A 14,689-nucleotide genomic window follows, 5' to 3' on the forward strand; every position below is an offset into this window, starting at 1 on the left:
CTAAGGTAGCTGTTTATGTTGCTTCCTCCAGTAAGATAATTCCAGTTATAGAAGCTCACAAAAATGATTTACAGCTAAAATAAAAAAGGTTTTCCTCATTTATGGCTAAAATTTTTTAAATTTAATTCTAGTTCCACGAATTAAATTGACTTATCAGTCAATGATACATGTTCTCTTTCTGGGTAAAGTAGATCTACATGGGAGTTGTGCAACTATTATCAATAGTATAGGCACGTGCAATGGTTCAGAAGACAATTAACTGAAGACTTCTTGCAAAAATATCTTTCGTTGTTTTCTTTATGCTCATACATATTGCTACACTCTCTTCCAAAGATTTTGCTTTCATCTGAGAAACTTATTTAACTATAGTATATCTATTTCCCCGATAAAATAAACTGTAAATCCTAAGGATGTCCTTTTATCATGATTTCTTCTAAAGTTGAGGTCTAGAAAATTCCACATCTGCAAAAACAGTGACAAATCCAAAGAATTTTAGAAAAATTGTGTGTTGTACTAATGCAGACAAATCAATTGCCTAAACAATGATTCATAAGGCCAGAAATAAAATAAAACAAATTGCTCTTTCAAACAGATACTGAAGTCAGGAAACAATTCATGCTTAGACCTGAAATATTAGTCACAGCACTGTGACCTCTCACCTTCAGTGATAAAATACACAGGTCAGAATTGACAATACATACTCATGGCTGATCATGGCTGCTAGTTATTGATCAAAGGAGAAAAAAAGTACTTTGCAGGAAAAACATTGCTCTGAATTACAAACATCCATTCTCTTGAGACTCAGCAACTCTCTGGGCTTCTCCCTTTGGAACTGGAAGCAAGAAGTGAGTTCAGCCAGTATTTAATATCAAGTGAATGTGGTGTTTAATCAATAGTCTTCTGCTTTGTTCCTCGATGTGGAAAGCAGTGTCTATTCATTCAGCAAAGGTTAATGCCAAGGGTCAAGTGATTTCACACTCTCGGTAGGATCCACAACATTGCAGTAGTTCAGATGCCCTAGACAATGATGACTCAGTTGGACTGATTTATTGCCACTCGAAGGCCCTGCTTAATACTAAAGTGCTCTCTTATGATAATACCTCAGAAAATAGCACTGATAAAAGAGGAGGCAATAATTACCTACATTTTGAGGTAATGTCTTCATTTCTAACGTCCTATAAAGATGTAAGGTCCATTTTAAATGATCTGCTTCTGGTATTAGCAAGCCATTTAAAAGGGATCTTATCAGCATCTTCTCTTTTATGAAATACACCACAGAAGAAATTCAGTAACCCTATGATACAAATGTAAATTATAAGTAATACAAGATTTAACAAATGTTTTAGGTAACCCTTTTACAATATTTACTTATTGTATTTTTCATATTAGATGAGAAGAAAGAAAAAATATTTGCTGAGGGGAGGAAAAATATAACTGAATATAGTTAATTCCATTAAACAAGGGAGACACAGTTTGCAATTTGATTTCATTATTTTTGACCAATTCTACCACATGACAGGCAGGCTAAAAAGACCTGCCTGTATATTCTTTCTAAATGTGGTTCACTTAAAACAGCATTAGTTGAGGTCACTGTTTTAAACCAGAACACATTTGACTATGTCAGGGGTCCAATCTTTAACATGTTAGCATCCATGATTATTATTCAGCAATGTCTCATTCCAGATGTGTTTTATATAATGAAAGAAGTTCAAATGTCACCAGGAAAACAGTGTGAGAAGAATTAATTGGAAAGCTTATCATAGGAAAGTGATTTAGAACCCAGCTTTCACTAATATATCTCTGGATGATGAATATACCAATCAATTAGTAAAATAAAATAAATTCTGTAAAATTATCTAAAGACATCCTATCATTACAAGTGGAAGAACATTTGAAATAGTTTCTTATATCCCATTCCAGATGATTAGTATGTAAAGCACTCTAATATAAATGTTCTGCCTTCTACTCCTTTTTTTTTTTTCACAGGAAATCTGGGATTTAAAACTCTAATCCAAACTACTTAAAACAATGATTAATTCAGAAATCCTACTTCAAACTATTTTAAACTATTTAAAAATATATGTGAAGTGTTATAGATGAGTTAAAAATACATGTTTTATTCATTTAATTCAAGAACACATTTTTAATTCTCAATGACAGTTTGCCTTAAAAACACACAAAATGGGTAACAATCAGTACTTCTGATGTGAACAACAATTTCATTGTGTAGTGATTACTTGTATGAGGTCCAGAGGGCTAAATTTACCTTTTAATTGAACTTATCCTCAAAGGATGATGACTTGTCTCTAGTTCTTTCCCAATGAGAATGATTTTATAGGCTATGTATTCCAAGACCTGTAACAGTGAAAGAAGGAAGAATAATTTAATAAAGCTTTTGAAAATAAGAATACCAATGAAAGAAACTAAATGCATTGGGTTTTTCTTGGCAAAAATAGCATTAGTGACCTAAATACCCTATAGAAAAGACTGTGAGTCAACAAGATTGAATATTTCAAGGATATTCCAAAAGTGTTTTTCCACAATAACTTTCCCATACTCTAGGCTTCAGGCTAAAGATATTTACTGGGAAATATATTTCAGTTAATTCAGATGGGAATAAAACAAGTAGCCTACACAGAATTTGCATGTCTAATTTTGTACTTCAAATACTACTAAATAAGTAAGTAATATCATCATTTTTGAATGGCCAATAAAAATATTTGCATTCTTTGAGTTTTGCACTTGTATCTAACCTAAATATAATGGCCAGAATAAAATGTGTTATGTTACTATTTTGCCTATAGTCATAATAAGTATGAAATATAAATAATTGTTCATGTTTCTGTCAGAGAAAATACATTTTCAAGAGTGTACTTTTTATTTCAACAGTAATTATTTCTTCAGATCCTGACAAAGTATTTTTTAAAAAATACATGTGGCCATTCTTTTATATTCTTCTTTTATATGTACATACGTGTAAAAAAAAAAAAGATAGAGATGAATCTCTGTTAAAGCAGCTCTTCTCTTAGAAATTTAAACACTATTTACAACTTTAAAAAATTATCTCCTTTCAGCCATGCACATTCATCAGTAATACAAAAACCCTTTAATGCTGATTTTGGTGCCTTATGTGGGAATTATCTTGAGGACAATACTTCTCTCAATAAAAACATCGCTTAGGTCAGGACAGCAAGCTTAATGGGCTGATGTTTTCATGATTATTGTGCAACATATCTGTAGCTAACTCACTTCAAAATATCAATTTCAAAATACCTAAGTAGGAAAAAGGGAAAAAACATCATTTCCTTCATGTTTCCAAAATCATTACTTAAATGTTTTTATGATAGCTTTATTCAAAGGTTTATAATATTATTGTAATAAAGTTGTCAGATATTCTGATGAAATAAATTTTCTTCAACAGTGTTCTCTGATAGGTCACAAAATAACAAAACATATTTCCTTTTACCCAATACAAAGACAACACACCGTTCATCTTACAAAATTAAGAAAATTCAATACAGCATGGTGACTCTGGTAAACAAGACTGTATTACATACTTGGATGTTACGAAGAGAATAGGCCTTATGTGTTCTCACCACAAAGAAGTGGTAATTATGTAAGGTTGTAAAGGTATTAACTAACACTACTGTTATAATCATTTAGCAATATATGCGTATCAAATCATGTCGTACACCTTAAACTTACACAATATGTCTATTACATCCCAGTAAAGCTGGAAAAATATTTTTAAATTCAAAAAAGGAAATTCAAATAACCAAGAAATAAAATGAAAATATCTTTAGTCTCATCTCCTATTTATTCAGGCATCCAGTCTTTTGTACATGCACGTACCTAGATATAGACATGCACATACTATATGTATACATATGTTAAAAAACTAACATAAAATGTATTTATAATAGGATCAGAGTCATCCATACTATTTTAACTTAATTTTTACTAGCAATATACTGTGAATACCTTTGCATATCCTTATGTATACTATTGTATCATATTAATGATTACATCAAATTTCACTTACCACAATAATCTAATTAGCCATTTTTCCTGTTAGCATTAAAATTATTTTCCTCTTATTACTATTACAGATGAGGATTGCCAAATCTATTTTTAACAAAATTCATTTAGTAAAAATATCTTAAAGTTATTTTAAGAAAAAGGAAAAAAGAAAACATTTCTTAGAAAAAATCAGAGACTCAAAGCATATAAAAATTCATAAAACAGTTTAGAAGAATAATCACCCAAAATATGGAAATTTCACTGTTAGCTTTATGGAGCAAACAGAGAATGGAAACATTTTTGACCATTTTAACCACATAACTTCTCAGATACTGTAATACAGTTCATAGTAGGCTTCATATGTTCTAATACTTTTTTTAAGTTCATAACTGTTAAATTTCCACTCAGTTTTTGCTCAAAAAGTTATTTTTAATGGATAATACTCTATATATAAATCCTCAACCACATAATGGGAATTTATGAGAGCTTCGTTAGTTTTAAGAGGTTGAATATAGTGTAACAAACATATAACCTTATAGAATGTTCTAGATTCTTATTTTGGTAGCCATTTTAGAGATATAGTTTGACTTTATTATGGAGATCATGTTTTGTTCAGTTGTACAACATAGGGTAATAAAGTGAATAAGCACCACACCACAAATCTGATTTAGACATATCAAAGTTAGCCTGGTTAAAAAATTCAACATAAAAAAATTCATTATTCTCAAATCCCAATATAAATTAAACCCCAATTAAAGGTTTTTTGCTATAATTTACTTTCTAAACAATTGTCCACTATGACATTTAATGAACAAATTTAAGTATCTACATATTGCCCTTTGCTTATTCTTATTCATTAATTAAAATTTTTTATTATTTTACATGTGCAGATTAAAGTTGTCCTTTATTCCAAAGATATTTTAAAAAAATAAGAACTCAAATATTCTCACATGGACCCATCAGTTGTTAGCTAACATTTATTATTCATTTTCTACATTTTTACAGATGACAGGTTTAAAAATAATTGTGTTAAACTAATATTTAAAAATCAGTGACAAAACTAAGAAGCTAGTCGTTTTTAGATATCACTCCTGAGAAATTTTATTTAGAATTGTTAACATCAATAAATACTATATAGCAAAAGTATGAAATGGTTAAAGTTGACAGAATTTACTGTGAAGTAAACTTTATTTTTATCTTAACAAAATGTTGTTCATGAGTTGTATTTTTAGGTCAATAATTGTTTTTAGATCAGTAATTACTTAAGTTATCCAAGTATACCAACAATTCTATTAAATAGAAAAATGAAAAAAAAAGAGATTTGTCATTCTGTTCTTTGACCCAGTGTTACAAATTAGACAAGTCATTCACACAATTAGATAAATTACAATCTTACTGGGGCTTAGGAAGAGTTATAAGCTTTTAAGTTACCCTTTTGTTGGTTAATTAAAAATAAAAAATTGTCACAGCAGAACTTAAATTTTAGCCCATAGGCTACTATTTTTATATATAAACTTAAAAATTGTGAAAAATTGGGATTCTTTACCAAATTTTGTTCTATGAAGCCAAAATGGTTTTGAATATATCTTTTAAAAATGTTTCTTTCTCTTAGTTTACTTTTCAGGTATTGCATTCAAGAAGAAAACATATTTATAATAATTTACAGAGTAGGATAGGCAAGATTATATGGTAGAAGGGAACAATACCCAAATATTAGTACCCAAATTTCCTTTCTAACTTACCACCTGGTCAACAGGTGGATAAGAGGTTCTATTTACTGTTAAACCCAGGAACTCAAGCAGATGATTATCTCAACACAGGTTCCATGGCCAGAGTGCCAGAAGGAAGATAATGTAACATATTACACACTTCTCACAAGCCATTTGCCAAATCTATACTTTATATACCTAACTTTAAGGAGGCAGAACTGGAAGTACTGGTGACTGGCTCTAATTCTAACACAAAAGCTTAACAAGTTTAGCAGGTAATGAAAATGCATTTTAATTGATAAATAAAGTAACTAAAAAAAGCAGTGTATACTATTAAAAGGGAAACAGTAAAAAAAAAAAATCTTTCAATATATTTGTGTGTTATTGAGTTATTGGTATAAAATAACCCTGATTAAATGTTGGAGAACTAATGAGTGAGTGAATCAATAAATGAGTTTGTTAGTGAATAAATAATCACAAAACTATCTTGCTGAGAAAAGGACAATGATGTCATGAAGGTAGTTCTGCTACTGTTTGAGAAATTGGCCAGGCAAGAAATTTAATGGAAGATCCAAAATTATATATTTACTAGCACAATAAATTAATTTGGGGGGCATTATGTGGATTGAGTGTGAGGAAATAAAATATTTTGCTTACTTTCCTTTTAAGATAATTACCCATTCAATTAAAAAAATTTTCCCCATTTGAGTACCACCCAAATGCACTATACATTTTTTATTGTGCCAAAATAATAAAAAATTAAAAGTATAATGCCATAGTTAGACACGCCCCAGCACTGGAGGACTTTTCAGTCAAGACAGGAGACAAACATGGAAACATCTGACTATAATATAAGCCTGAATAGGGTAAATGCAATAACACAGACCTGAACTGGTCGCAAAACATGAGTATTAAAATGCCACAGACATTTTAATTCATCAGTCTTCAGTACAAAATATTCACAACTCGAATATTTCTGCTCATTACAGAAGAAAAAATAATCCAAAGTGGTATCCTTTAACAATAATACAGCCTTAATATTCCCTATGTAAGCCTGTAGAAAGTTTTCTCAGTTTATAAGAAAAAAAATCAGAGATATTGCCATAGTTTTGTGATTCTGTTTGGTGGTCTTTTTTAAGAGCCCTCAAGGTACCTTTTCATATATGTGTGTGTACACACAAACACACATATACACATAATTAATTTCTTTGACAGTTAATAATTCACATAGGGACTAGCTTCACTCATTTAAATGTGATAGACATTGGCAAATACAGTAATTTTTCCATGGGGCAAATGGCCCTCATCAACAGTTCAAACAAATTACTCCCCTTCTTGAAGACATTTCACATTCAGGTTTTTAGTTTTCCTGTCTGCATTAACAAAAAAAAGGGCGGGGGGACGCATTTAATGTTGTCATTTGTGCACATAAGATGTAATGATATTTACTGTAAAGAATGCATCTGTTAATCACCTCCCAACTATGAACAACGAGTTCACAAAACTGTGAATAATCCTTAATCTTTTTTAGAAAAGAGATGAGGTTGGTGCTGTTTTAAATATCCAACGCTTTGCATGCTACTTGGGCCACAGACAAGACTTTGTGCCCCTCCAGCCATCTTGGCAGGATAGCTGAAATCTCACTCTGTGGATTTCGTAAGGCTCATTCCTACTACAGTTCCATGATACGATGCTGAATACCACCGCGAAGAAAAAGTTATTCTCCGCCTTAGGCAACTGTAGGCACAAGGATTATATCAAATAGAAAGGAAGCAGAGAATGCTGCAAACACAATGCAATATTTAATTCTGGGGAAGGGGACTGGCTGGACTTTAAGACATATATACGGAAACTCATTTCTGAGACCACGCTGAAACATCCCGTTTAAATCCATATGTATGTTTGAATCGGGCTCAAATTCAGTAATGAAGCTATTATTGATTCTGTGGAACATGACTTCAAATCTGAGCAAATACTGAACAAACTACAAGGAGCTCTTAAACTCTGGACGTATGTACCTAGACATTTCAATTTAACAACCAGACATACATTAAACAGCATTAATAGCCAGGCACTTAATGGATCAATTCCCACTGTTTGTGTAATGTGGAAATAAAAAAGGCTTATTAAATGACAAGCTTTCCCTGGTTTGTGCTAATTAATTATACACCGCATCTGACTGCTAATTTAGTGGGAAAATGCAGCCCCAAACCATGGTTTCAGCTTGAACTTTGCCTCAGCATCACCCAGTTCAGCACAGAGTGCTGCTGCAGCCCGCCTCTGAACGACACCAGTATTAAATTAGAGCACAAGGCCATCAATTTAATAAGTGCTGTAGCAGGTAATTTGAATAAGGACATATTAGTATTCTACCAGTGCACAACTAAAAGCAGCTGACCTTTCAGACCAAAGAAGATCCTTGAACACATTCAGCTGAATCTGAGAACACAGTAATAATCTGACAGTAGTAAGAGTGCCAAGAGAGACGTTTACGATCGTGGACCCATTACTATACATCAGGCTCTCTGTGGTATTACATGAACAGTTTATATACCTCTGCCTCTCATTTTGCTCTCGCTCCCTGCCACAAAAGAAAAGAATGGGACTAGAACTTACAAGGAAAAAAAAAAATCTTATTTTCAATGGCATGTTTGAAACTTTTATTTTTTGGATCTGTGGTACAAAAAACACAAAACTAATCACTGTATATGTAAATCAGAGCTGAGAAGACACATAAGACATCATCAATCTCCTAAAATATGAGGCAAACCTAACATTAACAAAAATCAACCTTCATCTATTAGAGAAACAACTGCTGTGAACACACAAGGAACCACAGTACCCCTTGGCAGGGATAAGAGTGCGGACCCGGGAGTCACAGTAGACCTGGATTTGAATCCCTGCTCTGTCACATGCTCGCCATCAAACCTGCAGGAACTGAATTCAATGAATTTGGTTCAACAGATGTTTATCAAATCCATCGCATACAGTGTTGTAAGCCCTAAGGTTATAAAGATGAAAAGATGTGATCCCTGCTTTCAAGGAGATCAAAATCTAGCAATGGAGACGGAAACATGCACTATTAATCACAATACAGAGTGAGGCACAATACAGAGTGAGGCACCTTGAAGCACAGAGAACAGTGATGAATTTTGCCTGGTGGTTTCCAGGAAAGGTTCTCCGATACGGCAGTAGCGGTACTGAACGTTGTGAGCATGTCCCCAGCACAGGGGATGGAATGCTATCTGAGGGGAAGTACTCATCAAATAGAAAAACTATGGCACTGGAATAGGAAGAGACACTGGGTTAGGCTGAAGGTGTAATTACAATCAGATGATCCTGTGTGCTTGAAAATGGCTTCTGTGTATGTATAAATATGATGGGTTAGTGTTTTAAGAGCAAGATTTAGAGGGAGACACTAGAATACTTCCTTTGTTAGCCTCACAAGAAAGCTATAGGCCAAAAACTTACCTGGAGTTCTATCCAAAGGAGGGGATACACAACTCAGCCAACAGTGTGGAGTCACCACACTCTGGTAATGGGATTGCCCTCCCAAGGCTCTCTTTCTCTGCTACTTAGATAGTATATTGAAGGGGAAGAGAATAGAAAAGATGTTATTACAGATCTTAAACCTATTTTTTTAACTGTAAACTTTGACACTAGGTACCTACTATTACTTACAAAATACTTCTTTCACATTCTACGACCAACATGGATACTTACACAGCACGTACTGGTGCTGCCTTGTTGCTGGTTTACAGCTGCATCTGTTTTAATTAGTTGTTGCCCTTGCCTTGTAAGTTCTTGAATAGTTTGAGTATCACCTACATTAGCCACAGTCCCAACAGAAAACAAATGACACACTCAAATGAGGTAACTGAAGGGAAGAACTATTTAGAAAGCGCAGGTGGGAGTAAAAGAAACCACTGAGGTATGGCACAGTGCCTTGGGACTACTAATTGTGGGGCTGCAACCACCCTATGACCAAAGAGGCACGACAGGACCCATAAGAGAGAAACTGCCAATACTCTGGCAATGTGGCAGGGCCAAATCTGACGAGTAAAACCCCTGACCTCACTGAGCTGTCACCTTTTGATCTTCTGCAGTATCTCTCATTGGCCATGACCAACCAGAAGCTGAAGTTTAAGAAAATCCACTGATGCAGAACTAAAGGTGCTTTGTACATACAGGCCACAAAGCAGAGAAGAGAGTGGTGGAGAGTGACTCTGGAAGGGTGAAGGAAAGACATCTGACACCTATCTCGCTCCTGCTCCTATTAACTGAATTATACACCAGCATGTTGAAACTCACAAAGGAGAACGTCTTCCTAAGTCCAACTCAGTCTTCTAGGTTTCTAGGGTCCCAGAGAGTTTATGCTCCAGCAATCCCATTTCTAATCTTGTCTTTGTCTGGAAATAGTCTATTGTCAACAGCTTTCTGAAAATCTGAGTTGCCTATTAAAACATGCTATTCCTCTAGACTACTTTCTTTGTAAATGATAACTAAAGATAAAAGTGGTTTTGTACCAAGGGCTGCTGATATTCATGTGTGCTCTTTTCAGTTAACTTTTGAAAATTGCCTTCTTTGTGATGCAAAGCTGAACCAAAAGAAATATCAGTAACGAGAGTCTTTGAAACCTACAAAATCACGTAGCAGTCTCCCATCACAGCCAATAAAAGTAAAATGAGAAGCCATGCAGGCTTGGACTAGGATAGTGACATGGAGAGGTGATGGAGAGGAGATGACATATTCACCAGATGAACTTCATGACAATTGAATTTGGAGGATGAGCTAAGAGTCATAAATAAGTGGCTTGAGTGACTGATTCATTGCATAAAAATTCAATTAGTCAAGATGAAGAATAAAGGGAAACGTGTAGGCTTTATAAACTTCATAAAGAAAGCTTATTTTTTCCTTATTAACTAAAATGCAACAGTAATAATAAATAATAAATAATAATAATAATTAAATTAAATAATTAATAATTAAATTTTCAATGATGTTTCAGTAGTACATTTCAGCAGAATTGCAGTAGGGGAATAAGTGTAATTTGGGAGTCTCTCGGAAAACTTCACATTTTTTGAGTGATGTAAGACTGGAATATATTTACCCCAGAATAAGGGACCTAAAGCCTCTTTACAACAATCTGAATATGAGGTTATCATAGTATAAACACCGAGAAATCTTAAATAACTGCCATCACCATCCCTAGTTGTAAGCTACAAGGTGAGAGAGACAAAAACCCTCACTCGAGTATTAACTTTTAGTAATATACAAGACAATGAAGGACCAAACATAAACACAGCTGAAGTAGCATAGATAAATATATTCAACATCACACTCACATATTTTTAAACCCATCTTAGTAACACTCATCTCATCAAGGTACTTAATTATAGACGGAAAAAAACTCAAGGCAGAAAATAAAATTATTAAATCTGAAACTAATGATTTACTGTAAGTTGGCTAACTGAATTTAAATTAAAAAAAGAAAACTATTGAAACTATTAAAATAGCAGGTTATACCAGGTGATGGGTATTAGGGAGGGCACGTGTTGGGATGAGCACTGCGTGTTATACCCAACTAATGAATCGTTGAACACTACAACAAATCCTTATGATGTACCATATGTTGGCTAACTGAACATAATGAAAAATTGAAAAAAATAATAATAAATTTTAAAAAGTAGCAGGTTATAGGGCATAGGATGGAGAGCTCTGCAAAAGCCTCCAGAAACAACAACACATAACCATTTGAAACAAGGAGTGAGAACTTGAGTCAGTGCTGTAGCCGGCAGTGAGAAGTAGCCCCTAGAGCAGAAGCATTCCAATCATCCCTGCTCTTTTTCTTCAGTGCCAGCATTGGTCTCTATTAGCAGCAACCTTCAGCATGGACGTTAAAAGAAAATGTAGAAACTTGAGAAGAACACCACTTACATTCTAACAATAGCAAGGCAGATGACCTATAAAATCACAGATGTTTTTATGTCCATTAGTGTCCTAAGAATGCAATGAGTCCAATGAGCTATAATATAGAACATGCTGACCCTCTTCGGCTGCTTGCATCTTTGGCAGAGACATGGGAGTAGGACAAAACCACCTTAGGTACAGGTGAGAAGAAAACAGCTGAAATTTTAACTAAACTTTAAACACCAGTTAGGGGATAGTATGAGACTTTTAGAATCCCTAGGAGAACTAAACAAAAAGAATCTGCACCTTTTCCACAGATCTTCATCAAATGTCCATGAGCCCCATCTGGGAATAAATCCAAAGGAAATAGAAACACAAACTTGAAAAGATACTGGCACACCCATGTTCAATGCAGCATTATTTACAACAGCCAAGACATGAAAAAAATCTAAGTGTCTACCAATAGGTCAATGGATAAAGAAAATGTGGTATGTATATATACAATGTAATAATACCTATAAAAAAGAAAGAAATCCTACTATTTGCAACAACATGGGTGGACCTGGAAGGCATTATGCTAAGTGAAATAAGTTAGAGAAAGACAAACACTGGGGCATCTGGGTGGCTCAGATGGTTAAGTGCCTGTCTTCAGCTCAGGGCATGATCTCCAGGTCCTAGGATCAAACCCCATGTCAGTCTGCCAGCAGGGGGGAGTCTGCTTCTCATCCTACTTGTGCTCTCCCTCTCTCTCAAATGAATAAGTAAAGTATTAAAAAAAAGAAAGAAAGACAAACACTATATGACCTCACTTACAAATGGAATCTTTAAAAAAAAATCATAGAAAAAGAGATGAGATTTGTGCAAGAAGTTAGGACAGCGGGGATTGAAGAAGGGTGATCAGAAGGTAAACTTCCAATTATAAGATAAGTAATTACTAGGGATGTAATATACAACATGACAACTATAGCTAACAACTGCTGTATGACACACTGGAAAGTTGCTAAGAGAGTAAATACTAAGAGTTCTCATCACAAGGAAAAAATTTGTTCTTCCTTTTCCTCTTTCTTTTCTTTTTATCTATATGAGATGATGAATACCTGGTGGGGTATTTTAAAATGCAGGTAAATCAAACCATCATATTTTATGCCTTGAACTTATACAGTGATGTATATTAATTATTTCTTTTTTATAGTTTAATCTTTAATGAAGCCTATGTTTAAAAACTGGCATGCAAAATTCCTGAAAAATTCAGCAATTAGCTTGCAAAAGCCCATACAGTCATATATCATACCAGTTATTTACTCCAACTATCAATTATTTCTTAATAATAATTTGTTGATAAGGGGTATTAGGAGAAAAACAGAAGGGATGAGAGAGAGACACCACACTCTGAGGCACAGGTGTACAGGGCCTGCAGAAGTCTGGGAGCATGGCAGAGAAGGAGAACTGAGAGAAATGCTCTAGGGCACTCTGGGTTCCACAACCACCAATACTGGGAATTAAAGATGAGATATTACATCCTTTCTGCCCATGGACACCACCAAATAAGCATCGTTAAAGTCTCCCCTCCCTCCACCATCATGTCTAAGTCAGAGTCTCCCAAAGAACCTGAACAGCTGCAGAAGCTCTTCATCAGAGGTCTGAGCTTTGAAACAACTGATGAGAGTCTGAGGAGCCATTTTGAGCAATGAGGAACACTTACAGACTGTGTGTTAGTGAGAGATCCAAACACCTGGTGCTCCAGAGGCTTTGGTTTTGTCACATGGCCACTGTGGAGGAGGTGGATGCAGCCATGAATGCAAGGCCACACAAGGTGGATGGAAGAGTTGTGGAACCAAAGAAGCCTGTCTCAAGAGAATATTCTCAAAGACCTGGTGCCCACTTAAGTGCCCACTTTCACTTTTTGTGAAAAATATTTTTGTTGGTGGCATTAAAGAAGACACTGAAGAATATCATCTAAGAGATTATTTTGAACAGTATGGGAAAATCGAACCAATTGAGGTCATGACTGACTGAGGCAGTGGCAAAAAGAGGGGTTTTGCTTTTGTAACATTTGATGACTATGACTCTGTAGACAAGATTGTTATTCAAAAGACCATACTGTGAATGGCCACAACTGCAAAGTAAGAAAAGCCCTATATAAGCAAGAGATGGCTAGTGCTTCATGCAGCCAGAGGTCAAAGTGGTTCTGGAAACTTTGGTGGTGGCAGTGGAGGTGGTTTTGGTGGGAATGACAACTTTGGCCATGGAGGGAACTTCAGCGGTTGAGATGGCTTTGGTGGCAGTTGAGGTGGTGGTGGATATGGTGGCAGTGGGGATGGCTATAAAGGATTTGGTAATGATGGTGGTTATGAGGAGGCAGCCCTGATTACTCTGGAAGGAACAGGGGCTATGGGAGTGGTGGACAAGGTTGTGGAAACCAGGACAGTGGCTATGGTGGGAGTGGCAGCTAGGACAGCTGTAACAGCGGAGGAGGTGGAGGCAGCTATGGTGGTGGTACTGGAGGCAACTTAGGAGGTGGCAGAAGCTATAATGATTTTGGCAATTACAACAATCAATCTCAAATTTGGACCCATGAAAGGAGGAAATTTTGGAGGCAGAAACTGGCCCCTATGGTCGTGGAGGCCAATACTTTGCCAAACCACAAAACCAAGGTGGCTATGGTGGTTCCAGCAGCAGCAGTAGCTACAGCAGTGGCAGAAGGTTTTAATTACTGCCAGGAAACAAAGCTTAGCAGGAGAGGAGAGCCAGAGAAGTGATGGGGAAGCTACAGGTTACAACAGATTTGTGAACTCAGCCAAGCACAGTGGTGGCAGGGCCTACCTGCTACAAAGAAGACATGTTTTAGACAATACTCATGTGTATGGGCAAAAAACTCGAGGACTGTATTTGTGACTAATTGTCTAACAGGTTATTTTAGTTTCTGTTCTGTGGAAAGTGTAAAGCATTCAAACAAAGGGTTTTAATGTAGTTTTTTTTTTTTTTTTTTGCACCCATGATGTTGATTGCTAAATGTAATAGTCTTTTCATGACACTGAATAAATGTGTCC

The 14,689-nt window shown here is 35.1% G+C and overlaps 1 pseudogene across 1 annotated transcript; it reads left to right on the plus strand.

Moving 5' to 3' along the window:
* Positions 1–13,219: 13,219 nt before the first annotated feature.
* Positions 13,220–14,349, plus strand: LOC308343222 (heterogeneous nuclear ribonucleoprotein A1-like; annotated as a pseudogene). The gene has a single exon. The product of its transcript is annotated as a heterogeneous nuclear ribonucleoprotein A1-like (transcript).
* Positions 14,350–14,689: the final 340 nt, after the last annotated feature.

The sequence above is a fragment of the Martes martes genome (assembly GCF_963455335.1).
Source record: "Martes martes genome assembly, chromosome: 5".
NCBI lineage: Eukaryota > Metazoa > Chordata > Mammalia > Carnivora > Mustelidae > Martes > Martes martes.